Source organism: Carettochelys insculpta, chromosome 6 (assembly GCF_033958435.1).
Source record: "Carettochelys insculpta isolate YL-2023 chromosome 6, ASM3395843v1, whole genome shotgun sequence".
NCBI lineage: Eukaryota > Metazoa > Chordata > Testudines > Carettochelyidae > Carettochelys > Carettochelys insculpta.
Genome location: NC_134142.1, coordinates 36,412,518 through 36,425,640, shown reverse-complemented (window position 1 = coordinate 36,425,640; position 13,123 = coordinate 36,412,518).

Genomic DNA, 13,123 nt, shown 5'->3' with positions numbered 1-13,123 from the left:
TGCAGACTTCAGTGGAGTTAACCCAGGGAGGTACCAGTATATCTGAAGGCAGGACGGGGCCAATGTACTGTAAATTAAACCATGAGGGAGGATGGAGGTATGGTCTGAAGGTATTTTAAAAGAATAGGAAAGGTAAGGAGACACAAGGCTTTCACTAAACCTAAGGATCCTAAAACATAGCACAGGGCAGTGAGTGAGAAAGTGGCCTTTTCATCCCCCAAACCTAGGCCATAAGATGGCTGATCTAGTTCCAGAACAATGTGAAACACTGCCACTGCCCCCACCCCAACTCTGTGCCACAGATTCAAACTGAGTCTGAGTCAAAACTTTTCTGAGATCCAAAAAGGATTGGTAAAAATTACACATTCACTCCCCAGCACAGCCAAGCAACTTTAAGACTCATGTGATGATTTATCATGCACTATACAGTGTCATCTCCATCTGTATGACTATGCTGGAGCATCAAGCCTGACCACAGAGAGATACTGGTTGTGGTTTTGTTGGTGGGTTTTTTTTTGTTTGACATTTTTGTTTGTTGGGTTTTTTTTGTTTGTTTTTTTTTACAAGAAACCAAAGTGGTGAAGTTCAGCTCTTTATCTAGAACCAAACTCTAATGCCGTGTCTACATTACAAGTTCTGTCAACATAGGAAGCTTCTGTCGACAAAACTAGAGAATGTCCACATTACAAATGTGTTATGTCTAGAATCTGTTGACAGAACACAACCTGTTTCCTGGCAGAGTTCTTTCTTGACATACAAGGCCTAGCGCCTCTGTCAACAGATTCTGTCAACAGAAAAATAGTGGTAGATGCTCTGGGGGGGGGCCTGTCTACAGAGGGGTTTGATGGTTCACCAGGCAGCCCTGTTTGCAGAGATTCCAGTTGCCTGTTCTGTTGATAGAGGGCTGGATAGTCTGGCCACTCTCTGTTGACAAAGGGCATCAATGGGTGAAACCCCTGTTAGGTGTGGACATGTTCTTTAGACAGAGGTTCTGTCAGGACGTATCTGTTGACCGTGACTTCTGTCAACAGAACTCTGTAGTGTAGACACAGCTTCAGTGTCTGGATTTGAGCTCTGAGCCTCCAATATTTAAGCCTATATTTAACTTTAAACCTGAAAGTAATTAATCACTGTCACACTATTTGCAGGGTTGGGACTTCAATGTTTTTGTTTACTCTATCAAAGAAGCTTCACTTGGAGTCAGTGTTCCACCTATTTTTTTTTTTTTATCATCCATAGGTGGAACAAATGTTATGTGCTCCAAGGCATACATGGATGTGGACCACTGTTGGAAACACATGTTGCCCACTGTGGGTAGCGGTGCACATTCTGTTAATCATCTGGAGAGCAACTGAATCTCTCTTGGGTGGCTGCAGAAGCACTCAGCTTACGGGGAACACTGGCTGGGATGCTTGGATCTTGATTCAAACCTCCCCAAAGTTCAAGTGGGAGCTGTCGCTCAGAGGGAACATTCTCCTGGGAGATCATCTCTTATTGCTTTTCACTTAGAGGACCTCTCCTCTCAAGGTACTTTGCAAACATTAAACCCCATGCAACAGCGCTCTCTGTCCTTATCTTTCTGTGATGTACATATAACTATTACTATCCCCATTTTCCAACACTGAAAAAACCAAAGCATGGGGGAGCTAAGAGATTGCTTTTAGAGGCACAAGGCACTCTGTTGTGCTTATTGACATTAACTGGAATTGTGGGTGTTCAGGGCTTTTGAAATGAGGGCCTTTAAAGGAAATTGTCTGGAAGCACAACCCAAAAGTCCTGCTGTTCTATGTATTAAACTACACCCCTTTACTTTAAATACTGTTTGGTGAAGTTCAGGCTAAAGCCACTAGAATTATCAGCGTTTGCCTCTATAGGTCACCTTTAAAATGTAAGTAAGAGACAAGATCATTCAATATTATTTCTCATCCCTTATCACCATCAGTCTTATTGTAAAATGTATTTACCTCACAGTTCCCTCTGCCTGAATGCTGCTACCACCCTCATGCACTGTGATGCTTTAGGAAATTACTACTCCCATTAAAACAGTTGATTGGTTGCCATACCCTTTTAGTATCTTTAATCAGAAAGTTGATTTCATGAGCGTCGGGGAACATATAGTAATGTATTCCTGTGCCAGAAGTTGTCATAACTCCAGCTTATGAATGATTTTATGCTGTTGGTTGTTACAGCCCCAGTGCTTAGGCTCTGGAAGATGAGGGAATGAAGCACGGGGAGATAAAATTGATTTTTTATCCTTTCTGCTAGATAATAATGTCTAACATTCATCTTAACTTTTAAGATCAAGGCTAGAAGCTAATATACAGACTGTGGGAAAAAACCCAAGATCAATATGCATTATACTCTAACTACATATGATCTGTACTGAAGCTGATACTATGTATATAGTGTGAAACTGGTAACATCAACTTAGCAATATTTCTCTGAGGCTGCATCTACACTAGCAAGTACATTCAAAATTAGGATTGGAAGACCAAGCTCTTTCAAAAGAATCCATGGAGCATCCACACGCACCACGTGCTCTTTCAAAAGTAACTTTGAAAGAACTCCCGCGTTCTTTCAAAGTGTTCCTCCGTTCCTGGGGTGGGAAGAGCGCCCTCCTTCGAAAGATAATTTCGAAAGCGAGCAAGTGTAGACGCTCCGTGACCTGCTCATTCGAAAGAGGGAGTCCTCCATGGCAGCGATCAGCTGGCAGGCAGAAGTGCCACTCACAGCACAGATGGAGCTCTATGGCTCCAGCGTCCGGCCGCACTTAAGAGGACACAGGCTCCCAGAAACCCTCAGGCAGGAAGCTGAGAGTGTGCAGCCAGCAGTGAGGCCACGCTGCTCTCCAGTTCACCAGCCACCGTGACAGCCAGCCAGTCCCTCACACTACCCAGACTCGTGGCCAGCCACCTGGATTCATACCCACCCCAGGGGCCCTCCAAAGACAGCAGGGAGTCATCCCAGGAGTCAGGCCAGGCCCCGAAGCATCAAGCCCCCTCCTGGACAGAGGCTGAGATCCAGAACCTCCTCTCCCTCTGGGAGGATGAAGAGGTCCTCCAAAAAATGGGGGTCCATCACCGCAATGCGATCACCTTCGAGTGGCTGGCAAAGGGGCTGCTCGGCCACGACCACCCCACCTGCACACCAGACTAGGTCCAGTCAAAGGTCAAAGAACTGCAGCAGGGATATTGCGGGGCCCAGGATGCAGCCGGGTGGTTGGAGGCAGCCCCCACAAGCTGCCCCTACTACAAGGAGGTCCACTGCCTCCTGGGGCCGAAGGAGGCCCAACCCCCGCACCATCCTCCTCGACACATCTGTGGGTTACACTGAGCCAGAGGCGGCGGCTGAGGGAGAGGAGCACCCGGGACTGACAGCAGAGTCACTTGACCCCACCAGCAATGATGAGGGCTCAAGCAAGGGGGCCCTTGTCACCAACCTCCAATCCAGGCCATCCAGCCAGGCCCCGTATGACCATGTCTCGCCTGCCTTCCTGGAGGTACCCATAGGTAGGTGGTGTGCACACCAGCCTCCCTAGTACACAGGCATCCCACAAGGCCACCAGCCCAGGTGCATGTGGACCCTGGAAAGCTATACTCCCTGGGCTCTCAGGGCGATGATGCGCGGCACTCAGCACCACATAGATGGGACAGCACCAGGGGCTGGCCAGACTTGGAGGGACCAGGGAACAGCGGGGGGGGGAGGTGTCCTCAGTACCCCTATGGGGCACCAGGGACGTGGACCCTGGCAGGTGGGGGTGGGCAGGACACGGGGACCTGCACCTGGGGCTAATGGCCTATTCCACCCTCCCCTTCTGTTTCCACACCTTCTGCAGCCAGTGGCCTGACCAGCCCCACCACGGAGGGCAAGGGGGAGCAGTCTGGATCCCAAGCAGAGACCATGCGGGGCCACCACCGGGCCATCCTCCAGCGCCACCAGGGTGGTGACGAGGAGACAGGGGAAGCTGCCCATACTGCAGCTCTGCGGGACCTTACTGGTGTGCTGCGGGAGTGGTTTGCCATGGAGCGGCAGGCCTGGGACCGGGTCACAGCGAACACAGACGCCCTGACCTGGACTGTGGTGGGCCACATACACCCAGCTGCTGCCCCATTGCAAGCCATTCCCGCACCCACCACCCTGCCCCTACTCCACCATCCCTCATCCCCCTGTCACCCAGCCACCCCCCACCTCCCCAGTCCCCCAGTCAGTCTCCCCACTCCAACCTCCCCCACCTCCCTAGTCCCCAGTCAGCCTCCCCACCCCGAACAGCCCCCACCCCCCCGGTCTCTCCCCCACCCCACCCCCTACAGTGACACCCCCCCCAAATCCCGACCTCTCTGCCCTTGTCCCAACCCACCTGCCCCCAGGCTGGCCTGATGCATCTGGCCCATATGTTGATGTTCAGGGCTGGCCAGGGTGAGGCCATCCCCCCCGCCCCCCACTCCCCCCATGCCGACCCCAGGGAACCTGCAGGGGCCCCACCCCAGCAGTGCCCCTACCTCCCTGTCCTACCCGCCCCAGCCCAGCCCAGCAGTAAGAGACCACCCGGACCTGGGAGGGAAAGGGCAGATGTGGGTGACGGGGAGCCTGTCCCTCGACCCCCGTAAATGAATAGGGCCTTCTGCCCTTACCATTGGCCCTCCCCGGGCCTGGAGGGTGACCACCTGGGGCTGCAATGCCCCTGTATATAGTCCTCCCCAAGGCCTCCTTTTTGTGATACCCCCTGTATATATTTCCCCCCAGCCCCCTTTGCTGTGATACCCGCTCCCTGTGCATAGGTGGCAAAGTAGTAATAGCGGTTAAATAAAGTGTTTATTTTGTGGTTCCATCTGGGTCACCTGTGCATGCGTGGGGGTGGTGGGGTGTGTGTGCATGGGGGTGAGAGTGGTATGTGTGTTCATGGGGGTGGGGTATGCATGCATGGGGGTGGGGTGGTTACTGCTGTCCCTACTCAAAGGCCTGGCACAGGGCCTCCCGTACCTGCACCCCATCCTGCTGGGCCTGGCAGCATGGGGTGGCAGAGGGCTGCTCATACCCACACCCTGCCTCAACGGCCCACCCATGCACGAATGGCTCATGCTTTGCCTCAACGAGTTTGTGCAGGGCACAGCAGGCCCCAGCCATTTCTGGAACACTGGGGAGACCCACCTCCAGCCTCGTGAGGAGGCATCTGAAGCTCCCTTTCAAGCGGCCTAATGCTCGCTCCACCACGTTGTGGGCCCGGTTCAGCACTCATTAAAAATGTCCTGCCTGGGCTGTGTGTGTCCCAGGTATGGCCTGATAAGGAGGGTAGCTAGTAGGCTGGCTGCCCATAGTTGCTGCTACACAGCGGCCAGGACCATGGCAAGTGCGCTGCCATGGCCTCAATTGGGACAGGGGGCTGCTTGGGTTCCTTGGGGGCCCATGGTGCCTTCTCTGATCTCCTCGGTGTGTGGGCTTGGGGATAGGTGGCCAGCCATCGATGTGTGCAGGCTGAAGTATGGGAATGGGGGGGCCCTTTAAAGGAACGGCGGTCCATGGTCCCAGAAGGGCTCATCCACCATGCAATCCTGCCCGCGAGACTTCCTGCTTCTATACTTTCGAAAAAGCACCCTGCATAATGTGGATGCTCATTTTCGAAATTGCACTTCAGGACTTTTGAAAGAGCGTATCACACCTTCAGTCTCTGCTTGTCTGTGTGGATGCTCCCTTTCAAAAGGACAGCTTTTGACATTCTGTTTCAAAAACTGTCCTTTCGAAAGGGGGGCTGTAGTGTAAGAGTTTAACCTAGGAATATCATACTGTACCAGGCCAACCTATTGTGTTACTGCAGCTGAGGCATTTAAGGAACATAGCGCCATTCAGTGGAGCAAGCCCTGAAACATGTGTTCAAAATTCCTCATAAGGCCATATGTGGCTAGTATTGTAGCTGGTTGGTCCATTTCCCACAGGACAAAACTGCTACAGCATATCTAGATTTCTACGCCAAACACATCACCACGATCAGAGCTCCTATATTCTCAGGCCCAGCAGCTCCTGCTTGCAGGAAGCACAGGACTGAAATATCAACACATGTTGCAAAAGCTTTGACAATGTTCATAGATACACTCCTAAATGCTGAAAACTACACCTGTGCTTTAAGGTTTTGGTTACAATACAGAGATCTGTTGACAGAAGTCACTGTTGGAAGAGATTTCTGACAAACTTTCAGTCAACAGAATGTAGCCACACACAAAAACCAACCAGGAGAGACCTTCACTCTGTCAACAGAGGGGCTGGACTGCCCGGCTGCTCCTGTGACAAAACAGGCACCCAGAAGCACAACAGCCAGGGCTGCTCATTATTCTGGATTCCTTGTGTGTCATGAGAAGGCCCCGAGAGCATCCACATAGATTTTTTGTCAACAGAATCTGTCAACAGCAGCATTGTTCCTCATGGCTGAGAGGCAGAACACTGCTGGCGAAAGTGCCAAGTTTTGTCGACCAGCTGTCGACAAAATGCATTTTGTGTGTGAACGTTCCACCAATTTTGTTGACAAAACCAGGGTTTTGTCAGCAAAACTCCCTAGTGTGACCATAACCTTGATGATTTCCAGCCCTATAGGATCAATTCCTTTTTATAATGCCAAGTTCCAATACAAAAAACAAAACAAAACAAAACAAAACAAAAGCCCTGCTTTCTTCCCCAACAAATGGCAATTTAAAGTTGTATCTTGCACTTTTTATTCTATATGTACAATTTTCTACAGACTCTTTCCATCCCTGGGAGGTGAACACTTTTATGATGACAAGAACTTCACAAATGAAGATTTTGAGTTGCAGCAGTTTGACGTAGTGTCACAGTATGTTGAAAATGTAATATCAACATATAAAGTTCTCCTGAGAAAGAGTGCTAGAATCTCAATCCTCATATCCCCTTCATTATGGCTAGTGTCTCCCTTTACCACTAGATCCAGTAATGGTGTTCAAATAAATGCAGTGCCAAAGATATGTCCCCATTAGAGCTGAAAGCAACAAATGTTTGGCTGGGTCTACGCTTGCCCCCAACTTTGAAGGGGGCATGTTAATCAGGGCGATGGGAGATTAATAATGAAGTGCTGCCGTGAATATGCAGCACTTTATTAGGCTAATTCTCCCCCACAGCAACTTCGAAGCTTCAAACTTCGAAGTGTCAGCATGCGTGTGGCCATGGGCACTTCAAAGTTCCTGTGCTACTTTGATGTCCCTTTACTCCTCAAAACTTCGAAGTTGCCACAGGGGGAGGAGAATTAGCCTAATGAAGTGCTGCTTATTCACTGCAGCACTTCATTAGTAATCTCCCATCGCCCTGATTAACATGCCCCCTTCAAAGTTGGGGGCAAGTGTAGATAAGCTCATAGTGTTTAAGGAACTAAGCTTATTTTGCTCACTAAAAAAATTCTTCTCCTGTCATCAGCATTCAGTTTTTAAGAGAAACTTGCTGATATACAGCAGGAAGAGAGAATTCTTTACTGAGAAACAAGTTAAAGCATGACCTTACATTTTCTCAGACAAACATTATGTCAAACATCAAAGATAACCCCAAATATCAGGGGTTCTGGAAGACTTTTTGTAGTGAGGGTGCTGAGAGACATAAAGACAAACCAGAAGCCCTGTATATAGTGGAAACGAGTTTGAGCCAAGGAATACTGCAGCACCCTCTCACCCTAGTTCCAGCACCTATACCAAAGATCCTTGATCTGTGCTTTGGGAGTTGATTTGCTATTTGCTAGGCCAGCTGATGGGAGATTAAGGGGTGGGACAAAGGCAGCAACTGACCTGGTGGCTGGTGATTCAAAAGGGGCTCATGGTGGCCACCACACCTACTGCAACAGCAGCATCAGCTGGAGACCCAGGCCCTTTAAATCTCCACGAGAGTGCCATGCAGCATGTTCTGGGTGGCTCTGATGGCTGACTATCCAGGAGGAGGGCCGCAGCACAGCATGCTCCGGGCTGGTTGCCCTCAGCCCTGCCCCTTCCACTCAATGTCCTTCTGAGAATGTGGAGTCAGATCCTTGCACATCTCGTCCAGGAGCCCAGCAAGTCTATCAGGTCCCCTGCTATTCACCCTCAGTCACAAATCACTGCACGGCCAAATTCTGGACTCAGATGTACATACCTGGCTCCTATTAACTCAAATGGGAGTCGCACTTGTCTACCAGCAGCACTGGGCCCTTAAATGCTCAAAACAGCGTAATTTTTCTCCTGTTAAAATGTATTGAATTAGTTCAAGAAAATGAATTGGTTTCCCTTCATAAGGAGACAGCTATTTATTAATTTCGATTTGTTTTTCTTCTAAACTTAAGGAAACTTGATTTGTCAACCTGCAATAGGTTCTAAAGAGAGTAATCAAAGCCAAATGCCTTGTTTATTTGCTTAGCCTTTGACTTCAGCTGAATTGCCCATAGTGCATTGAAGCAGTAGAAGTTGCAACATGAAGCAGCAAAAATAAACCTGGTGATTGCCTGGGCCAGGTAAGGAGAGATAGTATGACAGTGTCAGGGATCATGGTCTGCAGCACAGTTAGTCTCTTGGCAAATCAACTGGAACAGCTGGCCTGCAGCAGGCTGCTGACTGACTGCACCACCTGACTGCTCAGGAACGCTAGTTTGGCTTTTGTGCCTAGCATCAGCAGTTCTTTGGCTGCTCAATGTGATCATGTCTGTATAGCTGTGAACCTCCCTATGTTTGCCTCTCCTTGCTGTGCTACTGTCTTGCTTCACCTTGTTTCTAGTTTTGCCCCTAGTCTCATTCCCCCATTTGCTTCTGCTCAGTCCCACTACCTCACTTTGCCCCTGGTTCCAGCTTCTTCACCCTGAGACTGAGTTTTCATTCCATCCCCAACCCTTGGAATAACTACTGGTTCCTGATTGTGTCTCTAATTTATGGTTTGGATTTGCCCACTAGGCACAGCTCTTGCTCCACCTATTAAGCATAACCCCCCCCCTTAGAAAAACCCAGAATTACATTTTTTTCAATCCTTTATCCAATTGTCAAATAAAGAAAGGTAAGTTTGTTACCTGGCTAATATGTGGCAAAACAGCAAGTTGAAGAATAATGTGTGTGTGTGTGTATGCGCGTGCGCGCACATTGGTGGGGGCATGGGACTGTATATGAAAAAAGAGCACAAATTCCAATATAATAAAAATCTTAAATGACTCTAAGTGTCATAGACTATCTATGGATAGAAATTTCATGTTTGAATAATAAGATTAGAGGAGTAGAAATATCATACTGACAACTTCACCAGCAAGCTGACAATGAAAAACTCAGGGACATAGAGACTACGAAAACAGCAAACTCCATAACAATGGGAGATTTAAGTTCTCTCCACACTGGCTGGATGTAGATCACTTCAGGGCAGGACTCTGCACATGATTATTGACTGCTTTTTGGAACAACTAGTCTGGGGACCCACCAGGGGAGAGCCAATTCTTGATTTAGTCCTAAGTGGGGCACAGGATATAGCCCCGAAGAAACATGTAGCTCACCCACTCGAGGAATAATGACTGAAATGTGATTAAATTTAGCAAACTTGCAGGAGGGAAAGCACAAAAGAAACCCACCCCAGAATCATTTAACTTCTGAAAGGGGGACTACACAAAAATGGGAAATCTAGTGAAATGGAAATTAAAAGGACGCGATGGAAAAGTGAAATGCCTGCAAGCCAAGTGTATATTTTTAAAGACACTATAATAGAGGTTCAAGCTAAATGTATGTATACTGAATAAAACTGGGTGATTTCCACCTTGCTGAATAGACCTTGTCAGCTCTTGCCCTTCCTCTTACTAGGACCCCGCTCTTTAAATACCCCTCTGAAGCCACCCCCGCAACTCATGCATCTGATGAAGCGGGTCCTTGCCCACAAAAGCTTATGCTCCAAAATATCTGTTAGTCTATAAGGTGACACAAGACTTCTTGTTGTTCTAGAAATTACAGACTAACGTGGCTACCCCTCTGACACAAATAAAAAGGAAAATAGTAAGACAACCAAAAAACACCACCATGTCAAAACAAAGGAGTAAAAGAAAACAAAGGCATATTTTAAAAATGAAATGTCAAATCTTACCTAGGAAAATAGAAATTGAGCAGAAACTCTCATAAACCAAGTGTTAAAGTACAATTAGTCTCAGAGGAGTAGCCATGTTATTCTGTATCTTCACAGAGTAAAGCAAGCAGTCCTGTAATACCTTAAAGATTAACAAATTTTATTTATTTGGTAGTAAGCTAACATGAGTAAGATGTCTTTCACATCCATTATCTGATGAAGTGGGTCTTATTCATGAAAGCCTGCTATCTAATAAATAAAACTGTTAGTCTTTAAAGTGCTACAGGACTGGTAATCACAGAATCATATGGAAGGAATCTCAGGAGGTTATCTAGTCCAGCCCCCTGCTTCAAGCAGGACCAACTCCAACGAAAAATCATCCCAGCCAGGACCTTGTCAAGCCAAGACTTAAAAACCTCTAGCGATGGAGAATTCACCACCTCTGTAGGCAACACATTCCAGTGCTTCACCATCCTTCTGGTGAAGTACTTTTTCCTAATATCCAACCTACTCCTCTCCTCCTGTAACTTCACACCATTGCTCCTTGTTCTGCCATCTGTCACCCCTGAGAACAGTCTCTCTCCATCCTCTTTAGAGCACCCCTTCAAGAAGTTGAAGGTTGCTATTAAATCACCCCTCATTATTATACTTATTGCTTTGTTTTCCAAAGTATAATTAGGCAGCCGAAAGGAACCTGAAGAGCAATGATGATAAATGCACACAAACTTAACAGAATTTTTTAAGAATATTGGAATCAAGAGTACTGCCATATCAGAAGAGATGCCACTGGACGACTGAGGTGCTAAAGAGGCACTCAAGGAAGACAAGGGCATTGTGGATAAGCTAAGTAAATTATTTGCTTTGTTCTTCATTGCAGAAGATGTGTGGAAGATTCTCATACCTGAGACATTCTTTTTCAGTGAGAAATATGAGGAACTGTACCAGGATGAGGTATAAGTAAAGGAGATTTTGGAAGTTACCCAAGAGTTCTGAAGAAACTCAGACATTGAAATTTCTGAAATGCCCACTGTGTTGTAATAAGTCACTTACATCAGCCTCTGTACCAGGTGACTGGAGAGTAGCTAACATAGTGAAGATTCTTTTTAAAGTATCAGAGAGGTAGCCATGTTAGTCTGTATCTTCGAGAACAACAAGAAGTCCTGCGGCACCTTATAGACTAAAAGATATTTTGGAGCATAAGCTTTTGTGAGTAAAGCCCCACTTCATAAAGGGATCCAAAGGCAATCCTGTCAATTACAATCTGGGAAGTCTAACTGCAGAGTTAGGCACACTGGTTGAAATTACACTAAAGAACAAATTGTCAGACACAGATGAACAGAAGTTGTTGGAGAAGAATCAATAGGGCTATTGTAAAAGGAAATCATACTTGACTAATCTGATTATCTCCTCAAAGAATTCTGATAAACATGCGGACAAGAGTAAACAAGTGGATACAGTGTACTTTGACTTTAGAAACACATTGACAAGGTTCCACATCAAAAGCTCTGAAGTAGAACAAGCAGTCATGGAATAATCTCGTCTCATGGCTAAAAGATAGGAGCCAAAGTGCAGGAATAAATGATAGCTTTTCACAAGGCGGCAAGTTGTAAATCATAGGGACTCTCAACTATCTGTACTGTGACTATTCTTGTTGAACATATTCATAAATTATCTGGAAAAAACAACAAATCAACAAAGTGGAAAAGTTTGCAGATAATACAAAATGACTCAAGATAGGTAAGGCCAACACACACTGGAAAGAGTTACAAAAGGATTTCACAAAACTGGGTGACTGGGTAACAAAATGATAGAGTAGTTCAATGTAAATAGGTGCAAAGCAATGCAGTCGTAAAACATAATCCTAACTATACATACAAAATGGGAAGATACACATTAGCTGTTACCACTCAACAAAGAGACCCTGGAGTTATGATGTTTGTTCCTCTGAAAACTTCTGCTCAGCCTGCAGCAGCCATCAAAAAGATAACAGAATGTTAGAGCCCATTTGGAAAGAGATTAGATAATAACGCAGAAAATATAATAATGCCTCTGCATAAAACCCTGGTACTTCCACCCATCCATTATGGCACAGAAGACATTTTAGAACTGGAAAGGCTATAGAGAGGAACCATTTCTATGTGAGGAGAGATTTAAAAGACAGGGACTGTTCATCTTTGAAAAAAGATAAGTCATATATTTCTGCTATACTTTCAGGCTCCAATTCAGGAAAGCATGCAAGCACCATGACTACTGAATTCATACTGAATTCAAGTGCTGTCTTGAATAGGGAAATTTACATGAATTGGAGCCTCACTTTGGATGTTTTATTCTTCAGTTCCTATGCTAATCCTTTGGGAGGTATTACTGTATACTGCTAATTTGCTATGTGCTCTACCCTTGTGAATGTCTGTATTCTGTATTCGTTTCTAGAGTCCTCCGGAATCCTTTGAGATATAAGGGCATATATAAATTGTTTTTTCTATTGAAATTGTTGTCAACTGCACTCTACAACTAAAATTAATTTTTATATTACCATATTATAGTATATTCCTTTTTCTTTGGTAGATTTTATAGTATTTTGTAAAGAAGCAAAATAGTTTATCCCCATTTTACAGCTGGAGAAGCAGAGGCGCTGAGTAGTAAAGTGATTTCTCAAGGTCCTAGATCAAAGGGATCAATTTGATCAAATTGATCAAATCAAGAGCAGAAATATATCCCAGATCTGTTAACTCCAAGTCCATTGTCTTTTAACTGGCCACAATGCCTCTCCACCTGGATTTTTATGCCACAGTTAACAGAATGACTTATCAGTGTGTGCTTTATTTCACTAAAGATTCACAGCTGCTTCCTCCATTCAAGTTCTTTTATGTTTCCAATTATTCTATCTACAGATCTTTAGCTTTCCAACAGTAATTCTTCCAGTTCACCATTAATGCTTTCCCTTCTTTCTGTATGTATTTAGTATTCAATACCTTGAAGTGCTGTCACAGGGGTACATTCCCATCATTCCTAGTAACTTTCTGGCATTTTTAAAGTTGTTAAATGGATACATTCTTTTTTAATAGTGAATTTAGTGCTG